The sequence below is a fragment of the Cherax quadricarinatus genome, chromosome 1 (genome assembly GCF_038502225.1).
Source record: "Cherax quadricarinatus isolate ZL_2023a chromosome 1, ASM3850222v1, whole genome shotgun sequence".
NCBI lineage: Eukaryota > Metazoa > Arthropoda > Malacostraca > Decapoda > Parastacidae > Cherax > Cherax quadricarinatus.
Window position 1 is genome coordinate 91,875,272 of NC_091292.1, and position 12,314 is coordinate 91,887,585.

The following is a 12,314-nucleotide window of genomic DNA, read 5'->3' on the forward strand; positions in this document are numbered from 1 at the left end:
ACTCCCACTTTATGTGTGATTCTTTATCTTTTAACTCCACGCCTCTTGCCAAGACGCTCACATTTGCTTCTCTTACAACCCCATCTATAAATATATTAAACAACCACAGTGACATCACACATCCTTGTCTAAGGCCTACTTTTACTGGGAAATAATTTCCCTCTTTCCTACATACTCTAACTTGAGCCTCACTATCCTCGTAAAAACTCTTCACTGCTTTCAGTAACCTACCTCCTACACCATACACCTGCAACATCTGCCACATTGCCCCCCTATCCACCCTGTCATATGCCTTTTCCAAATCCATAAATGCCACAAAGACCTCTTTAGCCTTATCTAAATACTGTTCACTTATATGTTTCACTGTAAACACCTGGTCCACACACCCCCTACCTTTCCTAAAGCCTCCTTGTTCATCTGTTATCCTATTTTCCGTCTTACTCTTAATTCTTTCAATAATAACTCTACCATACACTTTACCAGGTATACTCAACAGACTTATTCCCCTATAATTTTTGCACTCTCTTTTGTCCCCTTTGCCTTTATACAAAGGAACTATGCATGCTCTCTGCCAATCCCTAGGTACCTTACCCTCTTCCATACATTTATTAAATAATTGCACCAACCACTCCAAAACTATATCCCCACCTGCTTTTAACATTTCTATCTTTATCCCATCAATCCCGGCTGCCTTACCCCCTTTCATTTTACCTACTGCCTCATGAACTTCCCCCACACTCACAACTGGCTCTTCCTCACTCCTACAAGATGTTATTCCTCCTTGCCCTATACACGAAATCACAGCTTCTCTATCTTCATCAACATTTAACAATTCCTTAAAATATTCCCTCCATCTTCCCAATACCTCTAACTCTCCATTTAATAACTCTCCTCTCCTATTTTTAACTGACAAATCCATTTGTTCTCTAGGCTTCCTTAACTTGTTAATCTCACTCCAAAACTTTTTCTTATTTTCAACAAAATTTGTTGATAACATCTCACCCACTCTCTCATTTGCTCTCTTTTTACATTGCTTCACCACTCTCTTAACCTCTCTCTTTTTCTCCATATACTCTTTCCTCCTTGCATCACTTCTACTTTGTAAAAACTTCTCATATGCTAACTTTGTAAAAACTTCTCATATGCTAACTTTTTCTCCCTTACTACTCTCTTTACATCATCATTCCACCAATCGCTCCTCTTCCCTCCCGCACCCACTTTCCGGTAACCACAAACTTCTGCTGAACAATCTAACACTACATTTTTAAACCTACCCCATACCTCTTCGACCCCATTGCCTATGCTCTCATTAGCCCATCTATCCTCCAATAGCTGTTTATATCTTACCCTAACTGCCTCCTCTTTTAGTTTATAAACCTTCACCTCTCTCTTCCCTGAAACTGTGCATGGAAAATATCCAGATATTTGACTAATTTTTTTAATTAGCAAGTACAGTGTATTATTCTTTGCATACAGTATATAGCTCACAATGTTTAAAGTCCCATTTTTTAAAAAATACTTAAACAGTACTCAGATTCAGTAATGTGTGTTATTTGGATTATATTTTTGTCTTTTGCTGAAAAATCTGTACCTAGCTTTATATACTCCTGCATTATATTTTATTTGTTGATACAGATTTATTCATTGCAATGTGACTCACGAAATAGTGATGACACAATTCCAATATACTTTTAGTAAACTCTCAGTTTAAAAGACTTCAGAAATACTGTACCAGACAAAATCCTGTGTCACTTCATTTAGAAATAAAAGACAGTGTTGGTTACAGAATTGTCTGTTATTGTTACGATCACAGCAAGACAATCTTGATTCCATCTATCAAAGTCTCTGTTACTGATTATCCACCTCTCTGTTATTCCATTAAAACAAGTGTTTGCTGCATTTCACCACACATTCGTGTGTTTTATTTAATAGTCACAAATTTGATTAGATATGTTTATCAGTTTACTTAATCATTAAAGTACTGTCCATTAATAATTGTTATGTAAGAAAGCAAAATCAGAACTTGTTTTGGATAGCCTTTTCAATTATTTGAAATTCTCATTTCAGATGAGAGTATCCTTACAGTGCATTACTGAAGTGCATTTTCTTAATGTTAATGTCACTAATTATTCTGTAGATACTGTAGTCATGTTCCTATAAGTGTTTTTCACAAGCGATGAATGGTAAATGGATTTGCAAATTTCAGCTAGCGATTACTCTGCGAACAGTGTCTTCACTATTTTGTATGCATTTTGTCTACAGAGAATTCGTTTGAAAGGACATTCAGTTATTATATTTGCCATAATCTGTTTTAGATTTTTTAATCTGTTAGCCAGCTATTAATGTTATGGTTTGTTATATAATGTCATTAGTTTAGCCACTACTTCACATCTTAAAATACCCCAGGCCCAACTTCAGGAAAAACACGTGTCGCAAAGCTTAAACAGTGAAAAAAATAAAAGTAAATTAAATTAAGCTGTTGAAAATAATAACAAATAGCACATTTGAAAGTTACTTGAAGCTTCACAGTGGAATATAAATTTAAAATTATCTTTGTGCATACAGCTAAATAGATGAACTAATGGTTTATTTTAAAGATTATGAATTAAATTTTACCCTGATTAGATATTTTATAAAAATAGACGTAGCTTGATCAATACAAACATGTTTTGGTGAGAGCAGAATGAGTTAGGCAGTGAATGGTATGTAATTTTTGTTGCAAAAGATTTCTTAATCTGTTTTTGGATTAATGTCCTAATCTTTTGCTATCATCATAATTGTTTTGCATAAGGACAATAATAATATAGCCCCTGGTGTTCCTACACAACATTCACATGCTGAATATTGCTCAAGTTGAAATATTTACTGCCAGTTGAGCCTTCAAGGGGATGCCTTGGTACTGGTGAAGAGTTCCTGATCCAGGGAGTTGAAGCTACCTTTCCCTTTTGATATAACCTGATTACCTCCTATTTCCCAGCTGCTGTATGACCCTCTACAAGGCTTAGTGCTTCCCCATGAATATAACAGCACTGCCTGTTAAGTAACATGATATAGACTTGGTTGGATGGCCACTTCAGTTGTGCACTCAGTGTATTGCTCTCACTACTTTTATCCCTTAGGATTTTTAATATGCTTAATAGTACTAAGGAAAAAAGGATGCTGTAGCATAGACTAATGTTTATACCAAATAATACACATCTGACTAATACAGGTTATTTGCATGTACCTTTTTAACATAGTGTAATGATGGTACATTAGCTGTGTTGTATAAAACCTCATTGTCTTCTTTGCTTATGCCATGCAAACTTTGTGGGCTAGATCATTATTTTTTCACATATTGGATTCAGGATCATCACAGAATTTTGAAAGTATATTTGAGATTCGGTTGTATTGATCCTTACTTTGAAATAGCAAAAGCATACAAGACAAGAGGATTTCTTGAAGCTGTGATAGTGGCATAATTGACTCTGAAGACAGCTACTCTTTTCCCTCCCCCTCTCGACAGGCCAGTAGTCAGCATGGTTACCAGGTATTCTCAACTCAACATTTGTTTTCACTACTGCTTTGCTTAGAAATGCTCTCGTGCCATGCTTATTAGAAAAACTATTAGCTGCTGTTTAGACACACAAGTAATCCATATTCAGAAAAAAGATGTTGTATATGTCAAGTTTTATTTTCAATTTTTCATTTTAACTGTGTTTATTATTCCTAGATAGAGCCTTGGTGGTGGCTCTGGGGTGTAGTGTTTAATAAAATGACACACTTGGCCCATTTGCCTTGCATGGGCTGGTAGGCCTGTTGCAGTGCTCCTTCTTTCATTTATTATTTCAAATCCAAAAAAAAAAAAAATGTCTGGTTGTGGCATGTAGCCAGGTGCATGATGAAATGTACCTACTGGAATATTTCTAGATGCTGAAGTGTTTCTGGGTGTTGAGCAGGCATGCACTGCCAGAACTTGTTAGGGAATTTGTCACTGAGCAAAGTTGCCAGACTGAAAATCCCTGAAGCTGCATTGGAAATTTTGGTGTAAGGATGAGTCCTGGCCATGGCTCTGAGGTATAACGTGCATATAAGGAGAATTGTGGCCCATTTCAATAAACTTATATATCAGGTAGATGCAGTTACAGGGAGGATAAAGGATGCAGAAATCTGTTCTCCATAACCACACCCACCCAAGCAGGTTCAACCATAGACAAGCCATTAGACCATGGTGGAGCAGCTAGAGCATATTTCAAGTCTACATATAGCACAATACTTGTGTGGTCTTGGAAAGCATCATTTAAAACAAGCTTGTAGTGGTAAACACTGCCCTAAATTTATTTGGGAATCATGTCTGAGTAAACAAGAATGCAGTTCTTTTAATTTTCATCACTACTTTGAACATCATGGTATTAAAATAGTTAAACAAAGCTAACTACCACAGTATATGGAATGCAACAAGGGACTTTTTATTTAATGGCTTTTCTGTCTGTTGGGGATGAATTCTTCTTATTGGTTGTAAGAAGTGAATTAAACTTCATAAGAATAAAGATACTGTACTGTACATCCTCATGACTTCTTCCACAGCTTACTAACTCTTAGACCTTAATAGCTTCATATTTTACTCTGTCAGTAAGTTGCTTTATCTATAGCATTTGAGTGTCAAAAATTTTGCCTTTTCACGTTTTTCTGCTTAATTAAATAAGAAGGACTCCAGCTTATGAACACATGAGTTACAAATATCTGCATAAAAATTTAATTGTTTATGTATTCCATTTACAGTTAAAAATGTGTGAAACATAACCCATCTTTTGTACCATTGTTTTCTGTAAGAGAAGGTTCATGTTTCAAATGACTTATTGGCAAGTTGAAGCACCAGAAATGTAACTTGTTCATAAGTTGGGGACCTCCTATGCTGCTTGTTAACAATTTGTGCAGAAGTTTTGTGATATGTAGTTTTTGGGTAGTGCATGTGTTAGTAAATCAATTAGATACTCTCCATAATGAGCGTGTAGAAGTTTTCTGTATGATTATTGTAACCAGTGATAATTTTGAAAATTAACTCCTTAGGATAATTCAGATTATAAATATGTAACTTATTACCTTCCCTAATAGAAAGTGGAGCCATTAAAACGACCAGCACCCACAGACTCCTGCAGCCAGCTGCTGGACCAGATCAGATCTGGAATCAAGCTGAATCCTGTAAGTTCCCATTAGTTTATTTTCACATTAAGTGTGTTAATGAAGATGTTTGAATTAATTTTGAGATTAATTGCAGTACATTAGATATTTATCTACTTATAACAATGTAAGTTACATTGATAAGACCTAGGTAGTAGGTTGGTAGACAGCAACCGCCCGGGGAGGTACTACCGTCCTGCCAAGTGAGTGTAAAACGGAAGCTTGTAATTGTTTTACATGATGGTAGGATTGCTGGTGTCTTTTTATTGTCTCATACACATGCAAGATTTCAGGTATGTCTTGCTACTTCTACTTACACTTAGGTCACACTACACATACATGTACAAGCATATACAGACACACCCCTCTGGGTTTTCTTCTATTTTCTTTCTAGTTCTTGTTCTTGTTTATTTCCTCTTACCTCCATGGGGAAGTGGAACAGAATTCTTCCTCCATAAGCCATGCGTGTTGTAAGAAGCAACTAAAATGCCGGAAGCAAGAGGCTTGTAACCCCTTCTCCTGTATAAATTACTAAATGTAAAAGGAGAAACTTTCGTTACTCCTTTTGGGCCACCCCGCCTCGGTGGGATATGGCCGGCGTGTTGAAAGAAAGAAAGACATTGATAAGAGCTCAGAATTAAGGTTTCAGAAGAATTTAGTATACGCTGATCTAAATAGGACACGCTTGTCATGGGTTTAAACCCCACTTGTTTCTTGATTTATTTAGAAGAATATTAGTAGCGTAAGAGGTGAATGAGTGTTAGCACAGTAAGAGGTCATGAGGATCAGCAGTGTAAGAGGCAGATTAGTAAATATTGCTAGTCAGCTGATTTGTGAATTTTATCCAGCTTCAAATTGATCAGGTTTTAGGTCAAGCAAACTCACAAATCACACCTCAAAGCAGTGCAGCTACATAAATTTAATCATACAATCTGCTGTTAATTTGCTGCACAATGCAGATGAGTACCGTATCTGTTGTGTAAGAGGTAAACAAGTATCATTTAATCATGACAAATTAAGTTTTGGGAGCAAGGGGCTAGTAACCCCTTCTGTATAAATTACTAAATGGAATAAGAAGAAAAACTTTGTAAGGTTCTTTTCTTTTTCGAGTCACCCTGCCTCGGTGGGAGACAACCAGTATGTTGAAAAAAATAAATAAATTTTCTGTTATCATTGGAGTTTTCCACTTCACAATTTTTCTTAGCCATTGAGTTATCTTTGAAATCTCTTTAGTAATCTCCATTTTTTGTGTGTATTTCCTTTCAGATGCCTTGGCTTTGCTCTGCATATATTATTCCCATTTTCTTGTCCCTACAGATTCTCAGTATCCCTTATTTGCTCTTTTTCCATGCTTTTATTAATAATATAAAATGTAATTTTTTGGTCAAAAACCAACTGTTACCACCATTTAGGTGGAAGAGAATGTGGATAGTGGAAGTGCCGTGAAATCTAATAAGCCCAAGTTAGAGGGATTGGCACTGGACCTGCATTGTGCACTGACCAGTTGTGCATTGGTCATTCAGTCTGATGATGACAGCTCTGATGATGATGAAGATGAGTGGGATGATGATGATACTTGAAAAAAGAAGACATTAAGACATTTCATGTCTAAGGTATAATTTCTTTAAACTGTAAGTAAAATTTCTGAAGCTTGTACGTATATATAGCTTTATAATCACAAATGGAAAATAAAAAATTACATTGATAAGTCTTAAAAAAAATTTGTTGTAATTAATGAATAATAAATATGTAATTAAACAGCATCTGCAATTTTGGTTTAAACTCGTTAGGCTGGGGGCTGTTAGTACATTTTGTTTGTGAAATATACAGAACTGATCAATTTATAAGACCCTGGATGACACTGACCAATTTTTCAAGAGAAGATACTATCTACAGTCCAGTAAAAAGACAAAAATGTAATCCTAGTATAGTTGAAATTAGTGATTGATCTCTTATCTGAGCTGAAGGGGACAGTGTATTTCTGGTATGGAAATCCAAGTTTGGCTATTGATTAATTACAGCACTGTACAACTTATGGGTTTAGTGCTTGGTATTAATTATAATAATATTGATTAATTAGGTAAATACATTTTAAAGTAGAATTTCTGTTAATTGACAGGTTTGATAGGACATGTAATTCAAGTTATTTTGATTACATATATTGATGCATACCTTGATGTCTGAACAGAGGGTGAGAAATGCAAACAATTTCTATCATTGTTCTTCATCATTTATAAACATATTATTGAAACACTCGTACGTATTGTTACCATATTGTGTGTTAGCTCTGGTGTATTTTAAGCATCAGATAGGCAAATAATCAATTAGTACTGTATCACTATCTGAATTCTTTAATGATACAAGGTATATGTCCCATATCTTATACATAGAAATTTTGTACTATATATAAAATTATTTTTCAAAAGGTTTTGAATCTCAAGGATTTGATAAGTACAGTGAGGATCCGGGCTATGAATGCTGAATTGATTTGTCTGTGCTTGAGTGACCTTGAGACTTTGAAGAAGATGCACTTGGCCTTGACACTTGACAGAACTGCTTTAAGATTGATGTCCCATCATTACGATAATGTTTTGGGATGGTGTTGTGCCCAACATATAGCTTTATATACTGTACCAGTATACTTTAGGTTTAAATATTAAATAAAATAGTCAATATGCAATGCATATACACTTTGGTGATGGAAGACAAAACTTTGTTATAATGAAGTCAAAAGATCATGCAAGTGTTTTTCTCATACAGCAGGCAGTCTGGGGTGTACCGTTAAGTAGATGAGTAAGACACATGTGCAACAGTTGGGTATCTTTATACCTGACTGTTCCACATGCATCTTACCCATTAGTCTAGGTTTTCACGTGTAACTCCCCTTCCTTCACACTATGCTTAGTGCTTACATTGATGTACTGTACCTTCGGAAGAATCTTGAGCTTTTAGGTGCAAAAATGGAGTCATAATTGTTTTTCTATGATATTAAGGTATATGTGTAATTGCCTGTGTGTAATTATTGTACCTTCTTCTTTCTTTCAACACACCGGCTGTATCCCACCGAGGCGGGGTGGCCCAAAAGGAAAAACGAAAGTATTATTGTACCTATTTGTAGTTATAGAAGCAAAACTATGTTTGTAGGGTCCCATTCTCAGTTTTTAGTTTCTTGAAAGGATTTGAAGATAAAAATTGCTTGTAGCACATATTACTTTTTGGATCCATTCCAGTATTCTATCACTATTTGTGAAGAATATTTAGTGGTATGCTACTGGTATTATTTTTGGGTTACAACTGTGGTCCCTCTGTTCTTTTTACTGATGGTGCCAAGAAATCTGTTTTCTTCTATACAGTAGGGCCCCACTTATACGGCAGGTTAGGTTCCAGGCTGTCGCCGGAAAGCATACATCGCCAGAAAGCAGAATGCCATTTTTTCCATTTATAAATGCATATAAATGCCAGACAACAAGTTTACACTAAATTGTATTAAGTTAGTAATAGAACTTGGCATTAAAAACACAAAAAAGTAAAATACATACACAGTACATTCATTACTTATCTTAAAGTATTTGTAGTCTTAATGTAGGGCGAGAGGTGAGTAGTACTTATTTGTAGGAAGTCAGGTGTAGGTAGCCCTGGCTCCCCGTCTCATACTTAATATATGATATTTAAAACAGATATTTGAAAGAGATTGTAAAAATTATAGAGGAATAAGTTTACTGAGTATACCAGGAAAAGTATACGGTAGGGTTATAATTGAAAGAATTAGAGGTAAGACAGAATGTAGAATTGCGGATGAGCAAGGAGGCTTCAGAGTGGGTAGGGGATGTGTAGATCAAGTGTTTACATTGAAGCATATATGTGAACAGTATTTAGATAAAGGTAGGGAAGTTTTTATTGCATTTATGGATTTAGAAAAGGCATATGATAGAGTGGATAGAGGAGCAATGTGGCAGATGTTGCAAGTTTATGGAATAGGTGGTAAGTTACTAAATGCTGTAAAGAGCTTTTATGAGGATAGTGAGGCTCAGGTTAGGGTGTGTAGAAGAGAGGGAGAATACTTCCCGGTAAAAGTAGGTCTTAGACAGGGATGTGTAATGTCACCATGGTTGTTTAATATATTTATAGATGGGGTTGTAAAAGAAGTAAATGCTAGGGTGTTCGGGAGAGGGGTGGGATTAAATTATGGGGAATCAATTTCAAAATGGGAATTGACACAGTTACTTTTTGCTGATGATACTGTGCTTATGGGAGATTCTAAAGAAAAATTGCAAAGGTTAGTGGATGAGTTTGAGAATGTGTGTAAAGGTAGAAAGTTGAAAGTGAACATAGAAAAGAGTAAGGTGATGAGGGTATCAAATGATTTAGATAAAGAAAAATTGGATATCAAATTGGGGAGGAGGAGTATGGAAGAAGTGAATGTTTTCAGATACTTGGGAGTTGACGTGTCGGCGGATGGATTTATGAAGGATGAGGTTAATCATAGAATTGATGAGGGAAAAAAGGTGAGTGGTGCGTTGAGGTATATGTGGAGTCAAAAAACGTTATCTATGGAGGCAAAGAAGGGAATGTATGAAAGTATAGTAGTACCAACACTCTTATATGGATGTGAAGCTTGGGTGGTAAATGCAGCAGCGAGGAGACGGTTGGAGGCAGTGGAGATGTCCTGTCTAAGGACAATGTGTGGTGTAAATATTATGCAGAAAATTCGGAGTGTGGAAATTAGGAGAAGGTGTGGAGTTAATAAAAGCATTAGTCAGAGGGCAGAAGAGGGGTTGTTGAGGTGGTTTGGTCATTTAGAGAGAATGGATCAAAGTAGAATGACATGGAAAGCATATAAATCTATAGGGGAAGGAAAGAGGGGTAGGGGTCGTCCTCGAAAGGGTTGGAAAGAGGGGGTAAAGGAGGTTTTGTGGGCGAGGGGCTTGGACTTCCAGCAAGCATGCATGAGCGTGTTGGATAGGAGTGAATGGAGACAAATGATACTTGGGACCTGACGATCTGTTGGAGTGTGAGCAGGGTAATATTTAGTGAAGGGATTCAGGGAAACCGGTTATTTTCATATAGTCGGACTTGAGTCCTGGAAATGGGAAGTACAATGCCTGCACTTTAAAGGAGTGGTTTGGGATATTGGCAGTTTGGAGGGATATGTTGTGTATCTTTATACGTATATGCTTCTAAACTGTTGTATTCTGAGCACCTCTGCAAAAGCAGTGATAATGTGTGAGTGTGGTGAAAGTGTTGAATGATGATGAAAGTATTTTCTTTTTGGGGATTTTCTTTCTTTTTTGGGTCACCCTGCCTCGGTGGGAGACGACCGACTTGTTGAAAAAAAAAAAAAAAAAAAAAATTAAAACAGCCCAGAGAGTTAAAATACACATACAGTACACTCATTATTTACCTTAAAATATGTGTAGTCTTAAGGTAGGAAGAGAGGTGAGTAGTATTTATTTGTAGGAAGTCAGTGTAGGTAGCCAGTAGGTGTAGCCTGCCTGGGCTACACCTACCAGCTACCTACACTGTGGCCCAGAGCCATATAATTATCATCGACATAACTTGTTCACTGAATTTAATCGTTTCTAACAACTACCTTTAGATGCCATCATAAACAAAGGGAGAAGTAATGAATAATTCATGCCGAAAATTGTAAACAAAAGCGGAGTGGGGGAGTGACTGGGCCAAACGCAGATTCATACACGTTTTCTCTGGTGCCTGACCAGAGAAAACGTAATGTTGTCCCTCCGCCCGGCTACCACACAGGTCCACAAGTATTATTATCAGAGCACATATAAAATATGCAATAAATGCCAGATAACAAGTTTACACTAATTTATATTAAGGTAGCAATAGAAATAGGCATTAAAAACACAATAAAAGGTAAAATACACACAGAGTACAGTGGACCCTCAGCTAACAATATTAATCCGTTCCTGAAAGCTCATCGTTGGCTGAAATTATCGTTAGCTGAATTTTTCCCCATAAGAAATAATGGAAATAAAATTAATCCATTCCTGACACCCTAAAGTATGAAAAAAAAAAATTTTTACCACATGAAATATTAATTTTAATACACACAAACTGACACTTACCTTTATTGAAGATCTGGTGATGATTGATGGGATGGGAGGAGGGGAGAGTATGGATGTTGTTAATGTTTAGAAGGGGAATCCCCTTCCATTAGGACTTGAGGTAGCAAGTCCTTTTCCGAGGTTACTTCCCTTCTTCTTTTAATGCCACTAGGACCACCTTGAGTCACTGGACCTCTGTCGCACAACATATCTGTCCATAGAGGCCTGCTATTACTGTTATGATTCACTTTTAAAACTTCAGAACTCTGAAATTTAATTTTTTTTCGATAGGTTGAAGCGCATGGTGCCATCACCACTAGACACCTCAGCCTCACTCGTAGATTTTGTGAGTATGAGACCTCGTAATGCATCAGGGTCCAGCAGTGACCTGCTCGCACCACCCAGGACATCCATTCCTCATCAACATCTACTCTATCGACTTTTGCAGCAAGATTGCGGCTTGTATTTCGTGCGACGAGCTGCCTCACTCACTCACACAAGCACCGCCACACACCCGAAGCCACACAAGACTGATCTGCTTTATGTATAATATGTATACCGATGATAATCCATGCCTCTGGTTCATTAAAACATTTGTGCATAAATCATGCTGCTGACTCCTAATCTCCCCATAAGCTTTTCTGTCTTGGCCAGACACCAACCCACAACTCATACTGCTAATCTCCCACCATCACATCTGCACATTTGCCCACAAATTGTGCTGCCAATTACATACCTGTCCACAACCTACTACGGAATGCTGGTGCTGTAACTGCTAATCCATTTATCGTACTTTCCTAAAATCATTGTTTACAACCTCACTCTTCTTTCCACAACTTATTTTAGTGCTACATTCACTTACTTAGCAAGTGTAGAGTATCATTATATTCTGGGAAAATATTAATACTTGTTGAGTGTTGTAGTGGCCGGGTATGTGAGGCATCTGTGCTGCTGACTGCATCTCAACATCAAACTTTGAAACAAATACTGACTGTACAGTCATAACTGAACTAACATTACACAGTTATAATAAAAACTCGAGCATTAATTTTAAAGTATGATTATCCACAGTGGTGATAGGTGTCT

At 36.7% G+C, this 12,314-nt stretch overlaps 1 long non-coding RNA gene across 1 annotated transcript; it reads left to right on the plus strand.

The window, feature by feature from the left end:
- The first annotated feature begins 4,737 nt into the window (after window positions 1–4,737).
- LOC128688732 (uncharacterized) lies at window positions 4,738–11,914 on the plus strand. Its single transcript, XR_008407070.2, has 3 exons — window positions 4,738–5,181; window positions 6,573–6,773; window positions 11,520–11,914. It is a non-coding gene; the product is annotated as an uncharacterized lncRNA (long non-coding RNA).
- Window positions 11,915–12,314: the final 400 nt, after the last annotated feature.